This window comes from Gossypium hirsutum, chromosome D07 (genome assembly GCF_007990345.1).
Source record: "Gossypium hirsutum isolate 1008001.06 chromosome D07, Gossypium_hirsutum_v2.1, whole genome shotgun sequence".
NCBI classification, from domain to species: domain Eukaryota; kingdom Viridiplantae; phylum Streptophyta; class Magnoliopsida; order Malvales; family Malvaceae; genus Gossypium; species Gossypium hirsutum.
In genome coordinates, this window is record NC_053443.1 from 57,364,917 (window position 1) to 57,389,804 (window position 24,888).

The 24,888-nt window shown below is 32.9% G+C and overlaps 1 long non-coding RNA gene across 1 annotated transcript; it reads right to left on the reverse strand.

Moving 5' to 3' along the window:
• Positions 1-12,534: 12,534 nt before the first annotated feature.
• On the reverse strand, positions 12,535-15,114 carry LOC121219589 (uncharacterized). Its single transcript, XR_005916456.1, has 4 exons — positions 14,899-15,114; positions 14,447-14,522; positions 14,275-14,333; positions 12,535-14,166 (listed from the first exon to the last, which is right to left on the reverse strand). It is a non-coding gene; the product is annotated as an uncharacterized lncRNA (long non-coding RNA).
• Between the last annotated feature and the right edge of the window lie 9,774 nt (positions 15,115-24,888).

The window sequence follows — 24,888 nt, forward strand, 5'->3', positions numbered from 1 at the left end:
AACCGAGTCAAAATATTTATTTTACTATTTTAATGAGTTTTATAGTATGATAGAATTATCGTGTAAAAATTTTGTAAAGAAATTTTACTGATTAAATGGTTAATTCGGTAAAAGGGACTAAATCGCGTAACGCGAAAATAAAATAAAAATAAAAATAAAATATGAGTTCTAGTATATAAATGACTCAAATGGCTATAGAATTAATGGTGAAAGTCCTTAAGTGGATAATATACCTTTGTTAATGATAGTGGACATTTATGTCCATATTTTACATGATTTCTATATGGTTTTATAAAGGTTAAATATGTAAAATAGTTAATAAGTTATAATTAATTAAAAGAAAAAGCCAAATTATGTTTTCATTCATCATCTATAACCGACATTAAAGAGAAAGAATAGCCATTTCTTTAGGGTTCGTTCAGCCAAGCTATAATTCTCAATTAAGGTATGGTTTTTTATCCATTTTTAATGATTTCTACGTTTTGAGCTCGTTGTAGCTCAATCTAGCTAGCCTGTACCTTAATTTATGAAAATTTTGATGATTTTGAAATTTTCCATTGTTGAATACGAGTATATTTTAAAGTATTATGCTAGATTATTGATGGATATTGAAATATATACAAGTTTTATAAAGTAAATTTTGACAAAAATGAGCATTAGGGATTTAATTAAAAAAAAGATAGAAATATTGTGGTTAGAAATGTGAAATAAATGAAAATATGGGCTGATTAGAAGTTATATAGTATTCAGCTAAGTATATGCATAAAGAAATTTTGTATTTTTTTTGTATTTGTGAATTAGGGACTAAAGTGTCAAAATGTGGAAATATGAGGGCTATTTTGTAAAAAGGCCAAAATATATGTATATGGATTGAATTGAATGATTTTGTGAATAAATGGGTTAAATTTGAATTTATATAGATCAAGATAAACAAATACCGGAACTTGATCGGGGGAAACAAAAGTTAGACAGGTAGACAAAAGTATCCGAGCAAATACGAGATAAGTTCGTATAACTAGAATCGAATTTTTAAATATTTGTAATTGTCCAAAAAAATGAATTTATATAAGTTGAATGAATAATCCACTTGAAATTTAAATTATCGGTATATTATTGTTCATACGAATGAAAATGAAATGTTACAAATGCTATATACGTTACATGGATTTGGTATGATAATATGCATTGAATATGCAATTTGAGTATTTAAATGTATGTATTTAGTTAAATTGAATATGTATATATATGATTTGAGAAATTGAGTTATTGATTACTGAATGCTTAAATGATGAAGTTGGATTATACCGAGCCCCGTTCGAACTTTAGAAAATTATCGGATACGAGTGACCTGTCACTAGGATTATCGTTTGGTCGAGCTCCAGCATTTGTTCCGGACTCAACACAGCTCGTATGAGCTTACCATTTTAGCTCTACGGAGCTTACCGTTCAGCTCGATAGAGCTTATCGTTTACCGGCTCAAGAGGAGCATACCCATCGTGGCTCGAAAGAGCGTAAATGATGACGAATTGATGGATTTTCGATCTATACACTTAGTGTGTATCACCCGAGTATCCCTCGATATTTCCGTAGGTTCAATGGGTATTATACCAATATGTGTTGTAAAGATTATATAATATAAAAGTTATATGATTTACATGGTTTATAAGTTACATAAAATACATGATTTACATGGTTTATAAGTTATATGAAATACATGATTTACATGGTTTATAAGCTACATGAAATACATGATTTACATGGATTATTTGTTATATGAATTTATGAATTATAGGGATGATATGATACATTTAGCTATATGACTTGGATTGATTTTATGATATATGATTTATATGAATTGAGGAATGAATTTGGATGTTAAAAGAATGTTATATGTTTGGTTTCATCTTTATGAATGGATGAATATATGGATGTGAAATGACTAACTTGTGAATAGTGATGTGAATAGGCTTTGTGGACAAATGAGTTGGTTTTCATTGCTTTAATGCTTAATGTTAAATTGGTAAGTTTAATTCTATATTATACGGGCTTACTAAGCTTAATGCTTACTTTGTTTATTTTCTTATGTCCTATAGATTTCGGAAGCTAGCTCGATTTCAGACGAGTTCGGAGATTTGATATCACACTATCTTGACGATATTTGGTACTTTTAGATCTTATGTAAATAATATAAATGTGGCATGTATAAGCTAATTTATGGATTGAATGATATGGTCACTTATGTTGGTGAATGTGGTATGAATTTTGGGGTTTGATCAAGCTATGTGATATGGCTTGAGTTGGTAATGTTTGGTTTAGTATGGAAGCATTATGTGTTATACTCATTTTACGATAAATTTGATAAATGGTATTTTGGCATAAATGAGGTATGATTAGGGATATGTTGGTATGAATGGTGATATGTGATTGAATTACAAAGGGATATTTTGAGGCATATATGTGACCAACCAAAATGGTCATTTTGGTATGTGTTTACTTGTGAATTTGGTAAGATTTTGATATGGTTTAACAAGGTTTTGGTATGTTTTATAATGTATTGAAATGAGATATGAACATATGTTTGGAAATGAAATTGATATATGAAATTGACATTGAATTTGGTATGTTTGAGATTGTATTTAACAAATGTTCAATGTTTTACTGTTCCGAACTGAATTAAAGGTCCTATAATACCTCTTACCTGTTTCAGTGACGGTTATGGGATAAGGGTGTTACATTTAATTGGTAACAGAGTTACAGTTTAGTCGATTTTAGGACTACCGTAGTGCATACGAGTCGAGCTATACATGCCATATTTAAACTGTGATAGTGTGATATCTCCTGACAGCTTCTGAATTATGTTTTATATGGTAAATGGATCCAAATCGAGCAATAACTGACGATGTAGAAAGTAACGCTCCAGTTTCTACTCAAGGAACAACGCCTTCCAAATCGAGCCCTGCTACGGGCGGTCAAAGAGAAGCGAAACAAGCTTTCTTCCAAATGATATCTGAATGGTTTTCTGAATTTGTTCGAGCAAACCCGGTTGCTCAACAACCTCCACCCCTTCCGGTTCCGCAATCAAACCCTAAAAATATATGAGGTACGAATCATTTACGATTGAATAGACCTCCTGTTGATAAGATACAGAAATACGGGGCAAAAGAATTCAGAGCTTCAGCTAGTGATGATGCTGAGAGGGTCGAATTTTGGCTTGAAAATACGATCAGAGTTTTCGATGAATTAGCCTATACACCGAAAGAATGCTTAAAATGTGTTATTTCATTGTTGAGAGATGCAGCATACCAATGGTGGAATACTCTAATATCTGTTGTTCAGCGAGAAAGAGTTATATGAGAATTTTTTCAGACTGAATTTTGAAAGAAATATATTAGTTAACGGTTCATCGACCAGAAAAGAAAAGAATTTCTTGATCTGAAACAGGGCCGTATGACGGTAACTGAATATGAAAGAGAATTCGTACGACTCAGCAAATATGCTCGTGAATGCATTTTTACTGAAGCTATCATGTGTAAAAGGTTCGATGATGGGCCGAATGAAGATATTCAATTGTTAGTTGGAATTCTTGAGCTAAAAGAGTTCGTTGTCCTGGTTGATAGGGCTTGTAAAGCCGAAGAACTTGCCAAAGAGAAACGAAAAGCTGATTTTGAAGCAAGAGATTCTAGAAAGAGATTCGAGTGTAAATCGCATCAGTCTGGATCAAAGAAATCTAAAGACTTCCATCCCCATTCCACTGCTTCTGCGGGTATATCAATCAGAGAAAGAGATGTTCAATCATTAAAACTGATGCCCTGAATGACATCCGTTGCTAGTATGGGTAGCGTGAGAAATACGGGACCTAATTGCAAGCATTGTAACCGAAAGCACTATGGTGAATGCCAATTGAAAAATGGGGCATGTTTCAGATGCAGATCGTTAGATCATTTTTTACGAGACTGTCCGGAGAGATCTGCTGCTGATAGAGAGCAATCAATTAAAGTGAGTAATACTGTTACCAGGGGTGGACCACCCCGAAATTTGCTCACTCCCTCTTTTTATTTCTATCTTTGTAGATAACCCACCAGGTTAGGACGCAGACTCGGCATACGGAAGACTCGGCCTGGTTTTTTTTAAGAAGTATTTTGAATTTATTATTTGAAATTTCTATTATTTTAGGAACTGCATCACTTAATCTAAACTGTGGTATGGGACTTAGGTTTTGATTTTATATAACATGCGTGACATATAATTTATTTTTCTTAAAAGTTGAAATATGGATTTTAATTAATTATGCATGAAATATAGATTTTATTAAAACTAATAAAATATCACTTTTTTGCATACTTATGAATTAAAAATTAACTATGAATGTTTTGTAAAACTTTGATTTAAATATGAATGTTTTGTAAAACTTTGATCATACTAGGTCATTTCAGTGGCCGGTGTAATATCCTGAATGGGTCTAACGTTTAAGCCAGGTTGAAGAGGTCACATTTGGTGGTATCAGAGTCAAGTTTACAAAACTCGGACTGTGCAAATTTGAATGAGTCTACATGCATACATTGAAAATGGGTATTTTGGGAAAATCATGCCATAAGTTTTTGAAAAATTAATTTTCTGAAGGAAATTAAATCTGAAACTTTGATGCCGGTCCTACTATAGTTATTGTTTCTTTTGAGACTTTAGATGAACTGAAATCTTTAGACTGCAGATATACTTTAGCAAATGCTTGAACTTTTATGCGAAAACTGTATATATACTTTAGATCTTAAATTTTTGAGAATATAACGAACACTCAAGGTAGACGTGGTAGGGGTAGGCCATGTAAAGCTACCCTTGTAGAGCCACCCACTATTCAGAAGGAAAACCCAATCCTCGAGGAGGAATATAAAAATGAAAAAAATGTTTGGAGATTGTTTGTGAGAATTTGTTTTATATATGCAAATTTGTGGGATATTCAAGATGGTTTAGAGATTGCATGATATAATATATGTCAATAATGACAGTAGGAATGATTGCAAAGCAATAAGAAAGAAAAATAAGAACACACAGGTTTTTACGTGAAAAACCCTTTTCGAAAAAAACCTCGGCAGATGAGGAGAAATTCACTAATGTTGAAAAACCACAATATACAAGATTTTTGACGACACACGTTTTAAGGGTTAAACAACCCTGTTATAATTAATGTCTAATAGAAGATGTATAGTCCTATACAAATTCAACTTGTGTGGCATGGTCCGTACTTCGCCCCCACAGATCTCCTATTTTGCCTCTCTATTTTATTCTTTTAACAAGTGAGTTGCACCTCAAACTTTTCAGACTAGATCAAATGAGATTCGGGTCACCCAACTCTAACATTGCACTTGATAGAGGACTTGACAAATTGATTATTTTATCAAACAATCAAGAAGCGGTACAAGCTTTACAGGGCAGTACTACAGAAGTGTCGAATTCCGCATTGGTTAAAAGAATAAAAAATGTTATTGGCTAAAATGGTGCATTGGTCGATTCATTATTTTTCTATAAATTATAATAAAGTGGCTGATAGTCTAACTAAAATGTCTGTTAGTAATATTGATGGTATCCAGCTATTCGAAACGCCTCTAAAGAATCTTGGATGTAAGTAGTTCCTTGTAATGTTTTTTATTAGAAAAAATGGAGAGGAGAAATATAAAAATGAAAAAAAATGTTAGGAAATGAGTGAATGAGGTCACTTTCATGAGCTGAAAAGCTTCAAAAGGGAAAAGTGAGTTATTTTAATCATTGTACTACCATTTATATTGATTGAGGATGAACGTGGATGCATTCTTTTGCATACAATATAGCATGTGTTTCCCTTATACTCTCATTTCCATTTAACCACATTTTCCAGAGTTTTCATATAATCGGGACCGACTATTTTATTTTTCATTATTACATATATGAAATAATTTTTATCTAATTTATCATATATTTATTATTTATTTTGACTGAAGAAAAAAAAATCATATTTGTTTTATTTATATAGTTTTCCTATTTTTATATTAAAATGTAATAATTCCATTAGATTATAACACATCCAGTGAACAAATCATGTAATAAAAAGTTTACATAATTAATAATTTTAAGTTTTAGTTAAAATAGTAATATTTAAATATTTAAAGCCTTAAATGTTTTCAAGTTTAAATTTTAATTTGTGTATATTTTTTTATAAAAGATATAAAATGATAAAAATATTTTTAAAATAATATAATTTACATTATAAAATAAACATATTTTCGTCATTAGTCAAGTGCTTAATATACATGAATAGATTTCGTTCATCCAATTCCTCGAAAAAAGAAAAGTAGAAATAAAAAATAAACAGTAATCTATTAATAGCATATTCCTCTTTCATCCAAATCCAGTGGTTCTGGAACTTGACGGTAATCGGTATCGTGATGTGTGAATTTTTTTTGGGAGGATTATTTTATTAATAAAACTATTAGTGCATTAAAATATTTGGTTTTAGAAATTTAGTCCTTTTATTTTAAAATTTTGTTTAAATTTTTGTATATTTTGAAATTAAAAAATATTACTTGGTAGTAATATACATGAATCTAAATAATATTAACAATTACGTTTGTATTTTTAAATTTAAAAATATACAATAACTAAATTCTTAAAAGTAAATTCAAATTTATGAAAAAACCACAGGGACTCGAACCATATTTTAACCAAATTAGTATTACCAAACCGCAAGGGTCAAAATGAAAAATAAAAAAAATGGAGTGGTATAAGGTACTGAAGATGGCATCCGATGCTTTATATTTGGTGAGAGGCTGGGAACAAAGAAATAATGAATGGCACTTGTTTGGTAATGCGACAATAATCTATCAAATCTTCCTGGTTTAGGGCCCTTTTCTCAGAACTTGCCTTTTGTGTGGATCTTAAGTTATTGCCAAATATTTTATATTTAAGGCTTTCAACTTTTTTCAAGGTGCAATGTGGTAATTTTTAAAAGTAAATGTTCGAGTTGATACACGTACTCCAAAGTTTTAGCGTCATTGGTACATCTTGTTATATGATTAATTTTGAATTTTGAATATGATATCTTCATTTTTAAGCAATAAACGAAATTAGGAAGAAACTTAAGTCAACCTATAATTATTTTAAACTTTTGGCACACTAATATATAGCAAAACAATATAGGTACCAAGTTCCATATTTTCTTTGTATATGTATCACATTACATATCTGATGAAAGTTCAAAAATTAACTGTGGATGTTCAACTATATGCTCCTTGTGTAGCATTTGTTGTATGTTCGTTTTTAGTGGCATTTGAGTGTTTGACTGTTTATTTTTCATGGAAGAGGCATTAGTAGATCTTCGGTTAACGGAGGAAGGAGACAATAGGGAGATAGAAGTTTGGGAGTTTGAACAAGATGAGGCGGCGGGAAAACTTTTTTCAGATCTGTGTTTGGTAGGTTGCTTTCTAATAGCAACTACAATCAACTTTCAGTCTATGAGGACTATGATGGCTAGTCTGTGGCACCCTTTAGGGGGAATCTCCATTACGGATGTGGGGGAGAAAAGGTTCGTCTTCTAATTTTACTGTGAAATAGATTTCGACAGGGTGGTGAAGGGTGCTCCCTAGACCTTTAACAATCATTTACTTGTCTTTCATCACTTAAAGCAAGATGAAGATCCCCTGGAAATGGATTTGTTATATACAGAATTTTGGGTTTAAATTCACAATTTGCCACTTGGGATGTTTACGGAAGCAATAGCTAAACAATTTGGTGATTTCATTGGAGCTTTCATGGATTATGATGTCAAAGCTATTGCGGCGGGATTAAGAAACTACATGAGGATCAGAGTTAAAACCGATATCCGAGAATCTTTGAAGCGGAAAAAAGAAACTTATAGTGGCAAAAAAGAGGTTTTCACCATCTTCAAATATGAAGGGCTGACAATGTTCTACTTTTTGTGTGGCAAGCTTGGACATAGTGAAACTTGCTGCCCTAAAAGAATGGTGGCAGGAAGGAAAGAGCTTCCCCTTGAATGAGATATCTCACTCAAAGCTCCTCCACGGAGGGCAATGACGGGAAGTAATTTTTGGTTAAGGGAACCTACAGAATTTTGGGGAGGGAATCAGGAACTTCTAGAAATGAGGGTGGTAAAGGAGAAAAAATCTGGCTGAATTAAACCTAATGAGGAATAATTGAGCAAATTTGGGGCTAAATTTGTATGAGAAATGAAAACAGATTATGATTGAGGAGGATAGTAAGATGGAGTCGATAGAGATTGGACCTTCTAAAGAAGATCGGCCCATTATTGTAGGAGATGGAAAAAAGAGGCCTAGGCCCAATAATGCTCCATATGCCTCTCCCAATGAGGAATTGATGTGGAGGACCAGATTAGGGGAAGATGATGACCAAACCAATTAAATGGCTAAACCTGCTAGGCAGGTCAGCCGAGCATTATGAAAATGTTAAGTTAGAACGTTCGTGGATGGGGAACCCACGATCTGTTCGGAGAATTTAGCATGTGCTGAAAAAATATCATCCTCAAGTTTTCTTCTTTATGGAGACTAAAGTGGCGAGGTCGAGAATGGAAAGAATAAGAAGGAAATATGGTTTTGCGAATGGGGTTGATATTTCGGCCCAAGGGTTACGAGGGGGTCTTTCTTTGAGTTAGTGTAGTTCGGTGAATGTTATTATTACGAGCTTTTCATAGAATCACATTGATGCAATTTGTTGATAATAGTGATGGGACCACAAAATAGAGATTAACGGGGTTCTACGATATACCAGATTGTCGAAGAAGGACTGAATCTTAGGATATGTTGAAATGGCTAGGGATGAATAATGAATTGCCTTGGGTAGTTATCGGGAACTTTAATGAGATTTTATTTAGCTACGAAAAATAAGGAGGTTGCTTGAGGGAAGCGAGGCAGATGGAGGTTTTCAGGTCAACTTTGGAAGTATGTGAGCTGATAGATATGAGGTACAGTGGTCGTTGGTACACTTGGGAATGAGGGAATTTTGAGGCAAATAATATTAAAGAGCAGCTTGATAGGGGAGTGGCGAATCTGGCTTGATCTAAGAAGTTTCCATCTTACAAGTTCATTCACATTGACAACACCATTTCTGATCATTGCCCTTTACTTCTAGATACAGATTTCTCGACAAATCCAGGTAATTTTTCTAATTCAGGGTGCCTATTTTATTATGAAACTACTTGGCTATTAGAAGACTCTTGTCATGAGCAAGTCAAATTTCTGTGGGAATCTAACAAAAATGTGTCAGTGCCTGAAAGGTTAACAATGGTAGGCTGAGGGTCTACGAATGTGGGTAAGCCAGTTGAAGAAGGAGAGGGTGCGATTATGAAGGAGTTAACAGGGCGTCTGAATAAGTTGACTGAGGAAGATCCATCAGATGACATAATCGAAGCTATGATTAATACTAAACTAGAGCTGAATTTAGAGATTGATAAGGAAGAGCTCTATTAGGAGCAAAGAGCTAGAACGAATTGGTTAAGGTATAGGGATCGGAATACTAGCTTCTTCCATAATTTTACTTCAAACAGGCATCGTAAAAACATGATTGCTGGGCTGAAGGAAAAAGACAGGTCAATAAAGGATAAGGATGAGGATTTTATACGTATTGCTACTAGTTACTTTAAAGGATTGTTTTCTAGTGAGGGAAGCAGGGGGATCAGAAAATTTTTGAAGGGGTTTAGAAAACGATAACGGATGAAATGAGGATGTTACAACATTCTGAAGTGCTTAACAGAGAGTTACAGTTGAACGAGGTAAATTTCATAACTATTGTTTTAACTCCTAAGGTTTCAACGCCAGATTTTATGATAGCTTTTCGGCCTATAAGCCTATGTACGGTGCTTTACAAGATTATAGCTAAAGTTATCGCTAATAGATTTAAGAGTGTAACATCCCAAAATAGGGCCTAAACGGAATAGTGGTTGCGAAACCAAAAATCCGAGGTAGAAAAATTTATTTTATTATTATTTTAAGGTTCATGGTATGATTGCATGATTGTGTGAAAATTTCGTGATGAAATTCCATGCATAAAGTGCTTAAGTTGAGGTTAGGGACTAAATTGAATAATTTGCAAAACTTGCATTCTAGAAGTTTTTAGTATGAAATTACTTTGGAATATTAATTAGGAGGGTTTAAATAACAATTTGACCAATTTTAAGTTCATGGACAAAAATTAGGACATGGAAGGAATTTTTGAAAGTTTAGTAAGGAGGGGTAATTTGGTCACTTGGATATTAAATGAATTAAATAGGGAAAAATAACACAAAAATGGTCATCTTCTCAATTAGTTTCTGCCGATTTTTGCTCTCCTCCATAGCTGGGGTTTCTTCAACTTTCAAGCTTCATAGTAAGTGATTCCAAGCCCCGTTTTTAATGATCTTTACGTTTTTGGAGTCCCGGTAACTTGATTAAGCTTATTCTAGCAATAATTCAGCCTAGGGTTCATATTTGGAAAAATACCCATGGCTGAAATTTGTGTATTTTGGTGTTTTATGATAGAATATGAGGTTTTAAATTATGTTAAACAACTTATGCTACTCGGTTTTAAGTGAAAACGAGTAAAAGGGCTTAAATTGGAAAAAAATATCAATAGTCATAAGTATATGTTAGAGTGTGATTTTGATATTGCCATAGAAGGGAAAAATGATCAGCATGTCATAAAACATAAGAAAATAGGATGAAGTTTAATTTACGAGCCTTGGGGCAAAAGTGCAAATATGTGAAAGTTTAGGGGTAAAAATATAATTTTGCAAAAGTTTGGGTCAAGGACTGTTTTAATAAATGTGAATATTAAATAAGTTAAATTTGCTATTATAGATCAAGAAGAACGAAATTCGGGAGTAAATCGGGGAAAAGAAAAAGTAAAGGACTAAATTGTAAAGTTTAGTCACATTTTGTATCAAGGTAAGTTACAGTAAATAAATGCAATATTCTTTTATTTTACATTATTATTGTCAATTTCCAGCATTTATATACTTATGTTATGAAAATATGTAAAGTCGAATTTAAGGTGGAGTGACAGAGGAAAAGTGTTAGAAAGCCCCGGTTGAACCCTAGGAATGTTAGGATATTAGAGTTGACAGGACAGAACAGAAATGAGCCATGTAAGTCCATATTAGAAATATGGCTTTGGAGACAGGATTGAGCCATGTAAGTCCATATTATATATGACATTGGAGACAGGAATAATTCATGTAAGTCCATGTCAAAGACATGGCATTGGCAGGATATTGATAGACAGGAACGACCCTAGTATCCTTAGTATTCCGAGTGGTTCAACGGGTCAGGATACGAGTTAAATTACAGTGAATTAACAGCAAAGGAAAAGTAGATTATACTTATGAAAAAGGAGAGGTCAGGTAAGAAAGAAGGTAAGGGAATAAAGAAGAAGATACAAATTGAGAAGTAAAGAAATTTATGATGTTAGATGATATTATGCATAATTATCCATTATGTTGAATGTTGTGATTTATTTGCTTGTAAGCTTACTAAGCCTAGTGCTTAATCTCTTTATTTTCTTCTTCTTATAGTACTTATCTAGTCACTCGGGGATCGAAGGAAACGTCGGAGGCCGATCACACTATCAAAGAAATAACTCGGTATAACTAGACGTTTTGTTTTGGGTATGGCATGTATAGAAACTTGCTACTTTTGGTATAATATGAACAATGAATGATGTGTAAATACTTGCTAGTGATTAGCTAATAAAATAGCCGATGATATACATATTTATTAATATGTATGATTGATTGATGATTATCACATGAAAATTATGAAAAATGTTAAAGTAACCTAAAAACATATTCAAGTAACAGAAATGACGTAACTTTAAAAAATCACTAAAAATTGCAGAAACATAGTTTGAAGATGAATAATATATGAAATTAAAGCTTATTATGTATATTTTCTTATGGAATAAGCAAAACAGGTAAAGGTATTATATTTTATGAGATATCTGAGTTTTAGTGAAACAGGGTCAGAGCGATTTCTGGATCCCCTGTTTCAAATTTGGAAATTCACCATAAATTGTACAAAACTAATTAGAAGGTGTAATTTATATGGTTAGAATCCTTGTTGAATCTAGTTTTGAGAGAAACAAACGGCTTAATCATATGAATTTTTTTACAGGAAGAAACATGGATCGTAGTAAGAAGAGGTCAGTGTAGTTGAGTTTTGAAACAGGGGAAACTTTAACTAATAAACTGTACTAATTGGCTAAGTCAAAAATTCTAGAAAAAAATTAGTAGATAGATATATGAGTCTAGTTTCAGGAAAAATTTACGGATCTTAATTTTGAGTTTTGAAACTCGAGAAATGAATTTTTAAGCAACCATGAAGCAGAAAAATAGTTTATTCCAAAAATTAAAATAAGTGGTTTAGAGTTGTTTAAAAGGTAAGATAAGTTTAGTAACACCTCAAGCTTGACTCCGGTGACGGTTTCGAGCGTGGGGGTGTTACAAAGAGGGTGTTGGATGTTTGTATTGACGAAGCCCAATGAGCGTTTGTTCCTGGTTGGCTTATTACCCATAATATCCTTGCGGCCTATGAAATTCTACACACTTTCAAAAATAGAAGGAAAAGGAATAATGACTTTTTTACTTTAAAGTTAGATATGAGTAAAGCGTATGACAAAGTTGAGTGGGGTTTTATCACAAGTATGATGAGGAGTATGGGGTTCGATGAAAGATGGGTGGAGTTGATAAACAACTGTATCTCTTCGGTCTATTATACGGTTACGATCAATGAAAGATTGAGTGAGCCTTTCCAACTAGAATGAGGTCTTAGAGAAGGGGATCTGTTGAGTCCCTATTTATTTCTCATTTATACTGAGGGATTCTCAACAATCTTTAAACTAGCAAAGAGGGATGGGCTAATGCAGGAAGCTCGAGTTTGCAGGGGAGGCCCGAGGGTAACCTATTTATTTTTCGCGAATGATAGCATTATCTTTGGAGAAGCAAATGAGGATGGTTGTCTGTTAATGAAAGGATTTCTAGATGACTACGAGAAGGCGTCAGGTTAGAAGATTAATTTGGATAAGTCTCAAATTTTCTTTAGTTCCAACTGTTCTGAAGAGATTAAAGATCTTTTGACAAATTATATGGGTGTTAGGGCAGTTACGAGTGTAGAGAAGTATTTGGGTCTACCTACTATGGTGAGGAGAAAGAAGAAAGAGGCTTTTCAAAGGCTCTGCGGTAGTTTGAGAATAAGAGTTAACGGATGGAGGAGCCGGATGCTTTCTCAAGGGGGTAAAAAAGTTTTCATCAAAGCTGTGTTACAGGCTATACTGATTTATTCCATGTTTTGTTTTCTTCTTCCAAAGTCATTATGTGCTTACATGGAAAAAATCTTGAATCGATTTTGGTGGGGTAAAGGAAGTAATCGGCGCGGGTTGCACTGGGGTTGTTGGACCGATTTATGCCAGGCTAAAGAGAATGATGGCTTAAACTTCCGCGATATGGGGAAATTTAACATTGATTTGTTAGCTAAACAAGGATGGCGGTTAGTTACTAATCCGGATTCGTTGTTAGCTAGAATTTATAAAGCAAAATACTACCATCGGTCAAGTTTTTGGGAAGCAAGACTTGGGACTTACGCTTCGTATACTTGGAAAAGTATATATACAGTACCGGGATTGTTAGAGCAACGAATGGGCTGGAGAGTAGGTACAGGAGAGTATCTCGATCTGGAATGATCGTTGGCTGCCGTAAAGGGCTAGAAACAAGGTCAATACACGTCCCATTAATAATTTGGTCTAAACAGTGGATCAGTTAATCAACAAAGAAAAATAAATGTGGAAACAAGAGATAATTACTAGTATTTTTTCTGTTGAAGATGCGGAGGCGATCAAATGTATTCCCTTATCTAAAAATGAATGTACAGACTGTTAGGTGTAGCGTGGGGAGAAAACAGGTCAATATACAGTTCGTAGTGGCTACAAAGAGCTTATGACCCGAAATGATAATACTGAAATCCCAGATAACATACAAATGATTTATAAAAAATATGGTCTCTTTCTATACCTTCTAAGATTAAGCTAACGATGTGGAGAGCATTACGAGATTTCATTCCAACAGGCCAGTCGCTCTTTAACAAGAGGGTTAGAAATACTACAAGTTGTCCTCGTTGTAATGCTGAATCAGAGACGTTTCTACACGTGATTGCAGATTGTAACCAAGTCAAAAACATCTAGGAAGCAATAGGTATTTTTTAGTCTAATAATATGAATTTAGAGACTTTTTGGGATTGAACTATTCACCTGGTCTATGGCAGAGCAGAGAGGTTATTGGAAAAGGTTGTCATAGCGGTTTGGGCAATCTGTTGGGCACGTAATAGACAAGTTATGGAAGGTAAATTAGTAATAAGGCAAGAGACTACGACAAAAATTATAAGTACGCTTGCTGAAATTGAGGTGTTAAAGGAGAAATTACCTGTTGTAAGGGAGGTGGACATAGACCGATGGAAACCCTCACAAGCATCGTGGGTGATATTAAACTTTGATGCAGCCTACAAAATCCAAACAAAAAAGTCATGCTCTGGATTTATCATTAGAAATAAAAAAAGGGGAAGTAATGGGTAGTGGAGTTACCCTTCATACCAATATCTTATATGCGTTTTTGGCAGGAGCTACAGCCTATTACCAATGGCTCATTTTGGCTAAAGAAATGGGGTTTGTAAAAATGGAGGTTGAGGGGGACTCTCAGACGACAATCGAGAAAATCAATTAGGATGGAAATAGTAGAGCTGATCTGGACTCAATTATAGCAGATATCAAAGCCATTGGAAGGTCTTTCCATCAGATTAAATTTAAACATGTTAGAAGGGAAGCTAATCGAGTGGCACATTTCATCGCTAGGGAGGGGCACAGTAGATCAGAAAATACCTTTTGGATGGAAGACACTCTATTGGTGGTGAGAGAGATGGTGGCTGCAGAGGAGATAAGAAATATTCCCCAAACGACTGAATGATTTGCTTAGGGACGATTGGACTGGCCTGATGGTTTTATTGGCGGCCATGCTTCAGTCACCTGAGAAGTTTTGATGGTAGTCTAGAGCTTTCTGTTTTTCTACCGGGTTTCCATTTTATTTTTGTTGTTTCAGATGTCTTTTGGTTTTTTTAACTGTTTATTGTTGGTTCTTTTTCTTTGGTTTTTTAATGGAGATCACGGTTTTATCAAAAAAAAAATCAACTGTGGATAAAAGTACTATGAATACCCTTATATTAAAGGTAGACATGTATTTTGCTTTCTCTACTTAAAAAATGAGTAAATTAATTTTTGTACGTTATATTAAAGAGCAAATTGGTCATTTTGTTTCAAAATTTCATCCATTTCTATTGTTCAAATGGTTAATGTATGTAAATATGAAATACACGTGCCATACCCTGTATAACTGTCTGGTTATAATTCTACCAGCCTTTTCAGATTTTAATAGTAAAAACGAATGAAAATTTTAATTAAATTAACAAATTACTTTTTAATTTAATGTACAAAAATTAATTAATTTATTTTAAATAAATTTAACTCTTAATACAAAAATAGGGTTTTTTTTATTGAAATAATACCAAAAATTAAAAAAAATACCAAAATAATATCACTTTTTTTATTTACCAAAATGGTACAAAAAAACATAACAGTTAAAAAAAAAAGCTGAAGGGTTAAGTGATAGACCCTAGTAGAGGGCTTGCCACAGGCGGCACCAGAGGTGCCAGTGCCAGAGGCAACACCAGCCCCTTATAATGGTCTCCCCACATTCGGCTGAAGGAGAAGAAAGAAAGAGAAGAAAGAAAAAAGAAAGAAAAGGAAATGAGAAGAAAGAAAAATAAAGAAAAGGAAAGGAGAATAAAGGAAAGGAAAGGAGAAGAAGAAAAAGAAGGAGAAAGAGGCGCAGGAAAAAGAGAAAGAGAAGGAGAAGAAGAAGATGGAGGGAAGGAAAGAAAAAAAAAAGGAAAAAAAAAGGGGAAGGTAATTTTTTTTTGGTGTTATTTTAATTTTTTGTATTATTTGTGTAAAAACCAATGTTATGTACATGATATGTTTTATTATTTTATTTAGCATATATTTTTTATGAAATTTATTTAGCATGTAAAAAACTCATGTTATGTACATTCTATGTTGATTAGATATATTTTTTATGAAATTTATTTAGCATGTTATAATGAGTTTTTTTACAAAAAATAGCATTAAAAATAAAATACTGAAAAAATAAAATACGAAAATAAATAAAAAACAAAAATAGTATATTTACTGAAAGAAATAAAATTCGAAAATAAGAAAAATACGAACAAAGGGCCAAAATAAGGGTTTTTTACTAAATTTAAAAAACACACACTAAATTAATACATTTCAAACATAATGTAGTAAGATAATATAAAATAATAAAATACGAAAATAATATATTTTTTAAAAGTAATAAAATTCGAGAAAAAAGAAAAATACAAAAAGGGCCAAAATAAGGGTTTTTTTACTAAATTTATATAAAAAACACACTAAATTAATAAATTTCAAACATAATGTACTAAAATAATATAAAATAATAAAATACGAAAATAATATATTTTTTAAAAGTAATAAAATTCAAGAAAAAAGAAAAATACAAAAAGGGCCAAAATAAGGGTTTTTTTACTAAATTTATTTAAAATACACACTAAATTAATACATTTCAAACATAATGTACTAAAATAATATAAAATAATAAAATACGAAAATAATATATTTTTTGAAAGTAATAAAATCCGGGAAAAAATGAAAAATACGAATAAATGGTCAAAATAAGGGGTTTTTACTATATTTGTTTTGAAGTTGCAAGTATCGCAATGGCTCGATTGATTAACGGCGATCCTCACATATCTGATGCGACTAATAATATGATAATATATTATTATTTGTTAATCACGAGTTCTATTAAAAAAGGATATACATAATACAGAAATAAATCATGTTATCCTAATATTTATTTTCTGTAATTTAACACTATCAGGGCTCATACCGCATATTAAGGGGCCGGGTGAATGGTATAGGATATCCCCCAGATGAACGATTAATGCCCTACTTGGAGCAAGCTGGATTCGGGTCAACAGCATTGATCCGGACGTTCGACTTGCGATACGATTTAATATCTGCACTAGTGAAGCGGTGGCGCCCGGAGACTCACATTTTTAATTTTCCGTGTGGGGAGTGCACAGTGACTTTAGAGGATGTTGCACTGCAGCTTGGGCTCCTAATCGACGGGAGTCCCATAACGGGAGTAAGTGCATTTGCTGAGCCGGCTGCACTGTGTTATAGCCTACTGGGAGACTCGCCCAACGATGATGAGTCAAATTTTTCAGGCTTGAAATTTAAATGGCTGAAAGGAAAATTTGGACACTTATCAGCTAATGCCACTGAAAGAGAGTTGATGTGCGCTGCTCGAGCGTACATCATGCATATTATAGGGGGAGTACTGATGCCCGATTCAAACAACAACAATGTTCATATCATGTACTTACCTCTATTAGCTGATTTGAGTAATGTTCACTCGTATAGCTGGGGCTTCGCAGTTCTGGCAGTGTTGTATCGGGAGCTTTGTCAGACAACAAAGCCTGCCATCGTAGACATGGGCAGATGCCTTACATTGTTGCAGTCCTGGGCACTTTATCAGATGTCATTCTTGGCATCAGTTACTCACCAACCATATATATCCACTAGTTAATAGGTGATAAAATATAACTTGTCATTAATTGCCAGGATACTATATTGACTGATGTTACCAACCCTACTATATTTGTTTTTGTAGATGGAGTATTTATCTGGGTATCGGGAGGTCGTACACTGTCCCGATATACTGTCTGATGATCGAACAGCATGCCAGGGAAGGGGTAAGCTATTCTAGTATTCGTGACATGTTACTTTCTATATCTTACTCAAACCGTGCTAAATTATAACCATGTTATTAATCATGCAGTTTATATGGATGTCATATCGTAAACCGGAAATTACAGCTAATATACTCTCGTCTGCGTACGTTCATTCTCATATGTGGTGCACTAATGCACCAGTTATAAATTTCAATGTAGTCGAGTGGTACCATGGGAATCGAGTGCTACGACAGCTTGGTTACGTACAATATATCCCGGATCCGCCATGCAATGTGGGGGTGGTTCACGACATCAACAAAAGAGGAAAACTGCAGTTGAATTCAGAGGTTAAGCATCGAAGATTTGTTGCGCTGTGAAATAATCGAATGGCTCGAATACCTTAGATGGTTATGGCTTCCGATTTGCAACCATCAGTAGAGTATTTACAATGGTACTTTAGTTTGGTAAAACCATATATACTTGGAGGGCAGTTGACTGTAGTCCCCCCGCACATGCAACGACTTGGGGCATACAAGCCAGTGGGTGATATGGAGGCGGAGCCAGCGGCAGATCCTGATCCCGAGCCGGAGCCCAAGCCAGATCCCGAGCAATATTTTTCGAGCTTGTCAAGGGACAAATACCATGATGAGTTTGATATCTTTGGATCGTATCCATCGCAGTACAGTACTCTCGGCCTGTATCCACAACATCATGGCACTCCTTCCGGTTCAAGTTCATCGATGCTGTTCGAGCCACATGATTTTTATTTCATGTTTAGCACACATTCACCTGCGCCTAATGATGATATTGGTCGTCACAATCACCCACAACGTGAACGTCGGCTTCCACATACGTATACCCTTAGGACCACACCATCGAACCATCAATTTTAGGGGAAGATTTTCTTTTTTGTACATTACAAAGTTTGTACTTTTTGTATAAATTTAATTATTCTAATTTTAGGTATGATTAGAACGGAACTTTTCTTCCTTTTTTGCATTATATTAAAGCTGAATTTAAGGTTAAATAGCTCCATTTTGGATATAATCGGAATTATTTCAAATGAATTATACTTTTTACAACTTAATTTGGAAACCATATAAATAATTATACTTTTTACAACTTAATTTGGAAACCATATAAATAATTATACTTTTTTGCATTATATTAAAGCTGAATTTAAGTATAAGCATAAGCATAAGCTGAATATAAGTTAAGGGGTGTTTCAATAACATAAAACATTACAACATTACACATAACAAATTTACAACATAAGCTCAATTCCGACCCGATCGTGACGATTGTCCAACATGATAGTTTTCCTGCGGGCATTTATTCCGATTATGACCAATTAACCTGCACAATCCACAACGCTTACCGTCAGATTTCTCCATAATGTCCATTTCATTATGGATTCTGGATGCTTGCGGACGACCTCTTGGATTCCTGCATACCCCTCTGTCTAGGATAATCTCGAAAATCGTAGGAGGCACCTCCCACGTAGACAAGTCAGGCAGGACGGGGAACTCATTTTTCTAGACACACAATGTACGCTTGAGCGTGTACATATCATCGACAAATTGTTCAACATTAAGGTTCACTTTAGCACACGTTGCCATGACATGTGCACATAGATAATGAAGTGTTTCGAACCTCCTGCAGTCGCATTGTCTGTTCCAGAGATCAACTCTATAGGACCTAGGTGGTATACCGGGTCGACGATCGATTGTCTCAGTAACTCGAAATGTTTTCAGACGTCGTGAATATATTTCTACATTCATCGATTTTGCCATTCGATGGTTTGCAACCATTACATCCCTGACATCTTTGACAAACATGTGTCCTGCCTCCATCTGGTCGACTTGTTGCTGACTCATTCTTGGCATCAAGGTAGCCAACCTATAGAATGTAGCCGAGAAGACAGATGCAATCGGAAGATGTCGTGTTTTCAACAATACATCGTTGACCCCCTCCACTAAGTTTGTGGTCATTTGACCATAACGAAAGCCCTCGTCAAAACTTTGAGCCCATTGCCACGGCTCCATTGTACCCAAACACTGTCGGAAATATGTGTTTGTTTGACCCTCCACGTCACTCTCAAGTCAAATCATTCTTTGGTGGAAAATATGTGGCTTTAACTCGTACACTGTATAAGTATTAAGAAAATATCCAATAACTCGATAACATAAAACATTACAACTTATATTGAGAAGATAATGCTATCATTTACCCATTGCCACTACTTGTCTTTTCCAGTCTGTATTCTTATAATCTCAATGAAAGTTAGCCGCAAAGTGACGGATGCAATAAACAGATCTCTATGGCACATCGGAACACTTAATTGCCGCAATTAAACCTTTCCCTCTATCGGAGATGATGTAAATATTATCGTTGCTAATAACACACCTCCGCATATTGGTAATGAAGAATTTTTAAGATTTCAAGTTCTCTTTATCTAAGATGACAAATGCTATCGGGAGCACGTTTCTATTGTCGTCTTGAGCAATCGCAAGAAGTAGGATCTGTGTATATTTTCCATATAGCCAGGTCCCATCCACCAGCACAAATGGCTTGCAGTAGGGAAAGGCTCGCACACATGGATCAAACGTCCAGAACATCCGATAGAAAATTCTTTTTCCCGACTGTAATTGGTCGTCCGGACCGTAATAAGGTCTTGTCTGTAACTCAATCACAGTTTTCGGTATGTACTCCCGCATAGCAGCTATCCATTATTGTAGCTCGTTATACGACGAATCATAATCCCTATACAATTGCTCCATTGCCATCTGTTTAGCTATCCACGCCTTTCGATACGATACTCGATACTGGAATCGTGCTTGCATTTCGGTAATTAGTACCGAAACTTTAATGGCCATCATATCCTTCACCATTGGCATGATACACGTACAAATAATTTTTGAATAAAGTTTTCGATGATCTTCTGTCATACGTGTTGATGTACATGTATGAGGCCCAACAAATTTTCGTATCTCCAACATCTGCGAATTTTGAATGAATACAGCTTGTACCCGTCAATTGCAGCCTTCCGCTGTCTTCTAACACTCTCTAATATATATTATTGGTTTAGACACTGCGACTTTATAATCTATTGATATGTTCATGCTATACCGTTTAATATTAAATACGCACTCTTCTTTACTTTTAAATCTCTGGCCTACGAATAACTCCTCATTATCAGAATTTATGGCCAGTCGGTGAGCTAAAACTATTTCAGGGTACTCCAGGAACTCAGCTACATGCACTGCATTAGGGTTTATGAGCAACATGTGTGGCCCAGGATTATTGTGTATCAAAATACGTCGCATCTGGTTCCCTACCGAAGACGCATTAATATTTCCATCGTTATTCACATCTTCATCGTCAATATCATCAGGTACATCATCCATATCGGGATCACTGTCACTATCAACCTCTTGATCATAATGATCGCCACTATAATATCCATCATCACCAACCACATCAATATCGAGTGTAATATTAAGATCGATACCGATCTCACCTATAGTTGATTAATTATCAACGTACGATATTGGAGCCACCATGCACGGTTCTTGAGCTCCGTGTTCTTCACCATATGCATTGACATCTTCATTTTGCTCCACACCGGCTAACTCAGCAAATAAGTGAATCGGTGCATTTTTGTCACTCCTATTCCTACAGTAAAGAGCGATCATTGTCTCTACGTCTTCGTCGTCTACAAGTTCCATTTCGGTGCATTTGATCGGATTTGTCGAAACTGGAAACTTGTAGAAAATTTTTGATATTCTTCTCCCACAATGTCTAACAATTTTTGCATTAATCCTTCCCTTTATATCATCCAACGAGACATTTCTATTAAATCTCATTGCTATTTGTTGCCGGCATTCAAATATACATCCAACAGTTGTTGTCAAGATGATTCCATCGAAATAAACGCATACAAAAAACTTATCATCCATCTTCAATATTCAATCTGTAAAAAAATAAACAAAATTTTAAAAAACATTTTTGAACAGTAAATAAATTACTTAAATAAAAAAATTAATGTTTCAATATGCAATTTTTTCATTCATAAGCTCATACTATTTCAGTTATCATTTTGTACATGAACAACATTTAATCACTAATCCTAATAACTAACACAATAATAATAGTTTTTTACTAAAAATAATACTAACTAACAATAATAATTAGGGTTTTACTAAAAATAATAACTAATAATAATATAATGTAAAAACTAACAATCATACTAACTAAAATAATAATTACAGTTTTTACTAATCCTAATAACTAACCATACTAATAATATTAATTTTTTACTAACAATAATACTAAGTAACAATAATTATTAATAACTAAACCCTAAAAACTAACAATAGTAAACTAACTAAAATAATAATTAGTGTTTTTATTAATCCTAATAACTAACAATAATAACTAAACTAATAACAAAAAAACAATAAAAAATATACGAAAAAACATAATAACAATATTTTTTTAAAAAATACCTTATTTTTTTATATTTTTTTCTTCTCTTTCTTTCTCCTTTCTCTTTTCTCTTTCTCTCTTTTTCTTTTATTTTCCAGCACAACCCTCTTCTTCTTCTTCTTCTTCATTTCTTTTTTCTCCTTCAGCTGAAGTGAATTGGGGGTGATTATAATGGTGCAGTGGTGCCGCCTCTACCACAGGCCCTCCACCAGGCTGTCATGTTTTTTTTACCATTTTCGTAAATAAAAAATTTATACTATTTTGATATTTTTAAAATTTTTTGTATTATTTCAATAAAAAACCCATAAAAATATCTATAAAATTTTTACCACCGACATTAACCTTGTATATAATGTTGTGAATGATTGACTGAAAATTTTAATTACCACTAAAAACAGTGTCTTGGTGTGGGCTCTCCTGCCATTGAAACTATCTGCATTGGGTTCAATTTTTTTCTCAATAATTTTATTTTGAATTTTAAAATTTTTATTTAAATTTAATTTTTTTAAGATGAAAAATATAATATTAAAGTATTAGATATGACATCACTGAAAATTACGATTATGATTGATGTTTAGATCCATACTTTTTCTATTTTCTACAATGATAAATATTATCTCAAACAGTGGGGAATGGTCTTCATAATGACCATGCTTTGCCCCACTTCAATCTTACAAATAATAAGACAAATGAGTACTAGAAACATCATTTGTACATGTCACGTGCCACATTTGAGGTTCGAATCTACCACTTTTTTCCTCTTTTTTTTTTTTTGCCACTTATTCTAATAAACCTGCATAGATGGCGCCCTCCTTTATCTTTACAATTTTATTAAACACATATCTAAATCTAAATATAAAAATTAAAATAGTTCAATATATGTTAAATTACATCTTTCTCTTTTCGCACTATTTGTATTAATCGAATTTACCTTTTTTTTATAGTTTAATTTTAAACATTTTACGAATTAAAATTTAAATAATTTTTTTTTTTAATTTTCAATACTAATTATCAAATTGACTCGGATTTAAAGTATATTCTTGTACTTATCGATAAGTACTGATCGACTATATCAATCATTAAATTATTGTTTGAAATTTACTGACGGAATTTTTTTTAAAAATTTAATAATTTAAGTAAAAATAAAATTAATTTATTAGTTAAATTATAACTTTTTATCAAATGATGAAAACAAAAATTTATCCATTATTAATGAATAATAATGATAATTTTCCTTGAATCAAAGAATTAAAAACATAGCCTTAGCATTAAATTACAAATGAAGAGGTTGATGTGATATTTCAAAGAAATCCTACAGTATGTGTGCAGGAGGCAGAGGCTCTTAAATTGAGAAGAGGCCAGCTTCATCGTTAATTCCTAGGTAAGTAGCTGCCAGCTACTACTTTGCTGTTCTGCTCCTGCTGCCAACTATCTATCTTCACTTTCTTCTCACTACCTTTCTATACCAAGGAAGACAGTGCATTTGGCAGATTTGAGTAAAATATTTTAGTTTTTTATTTTTTAAAATTATTTTTTAAAATTATTCTAAAACAAATGAAAACTTAATTTTGTTAATAAATATATTGAATTGTGATGTAAATGATACATTAGCATTTAATCAATTTTTAAAATTTTAATATTTTAAAAATAATTTTAAAAAAATAAAAAACATAAAAATTATGTATTTTTTAAAAAAAAATTATTAAATGTTAATATATCATTCACGTGTATATTATGTCAATAAAATTAATAAATTTTAATTTTAAATTAGAAAAAAAAAAGTAAGGTTAAAATAATATTTTAAATAAAAAGATAAAAGAATCATTAATTTTATATGAAATTCTGCAAATAGTCAAACCCTTCCTTATGAATCTCTAATTAAAGAAAAACAATCTATAATTGCAAATTCAATGTACTTCCTTCTTGTTTGCTGTGTTAGATATGTTAACGCAAGTAGCTAATTGAAAGATGGTAGATCCAAAAGCAAATGGATTTTGAATTATTTGAGTAATTTTTATTTATTATAATAGTGTAAAATAATATTTTCATTTTATTTGTTGAAAATAATTTAAATATATTCTTTATTTAAATGTTTAAATATTATGATAAATTTTTAAATTATAATTTCAACATTTTTACCATTATAATTAATATAAAATAAAAATTATTTTATCATTCAAAAATGATATTAATAGATTTTTTTAATTATATAAACTATACAAATTGATATATTGTAAAATCTTTGCTATTAATTTTTAGTTTAATTTTATTTTCTTAATAATCAGGTGGCCAAAACCTTCCCCCACCCTTTATAAAAATCATTGGGTTGTTATTTTTTTTGTAAAAGTTTAGCTAACGAGCTTCAAATTGATTTAACGACCGATACAATTAATCAATATTCATTAATGAGTAGAAAAACATTTAGATCCAAGCCAACCTGACAATCAGTGTAATTTTTTAAAATTGAGTGACCAAAATATAAACTTATAATTTAATGACCTCGAGTGTAGTTTACCCTTAAAAAAACCTAACTTTCATTCAACATTTTATT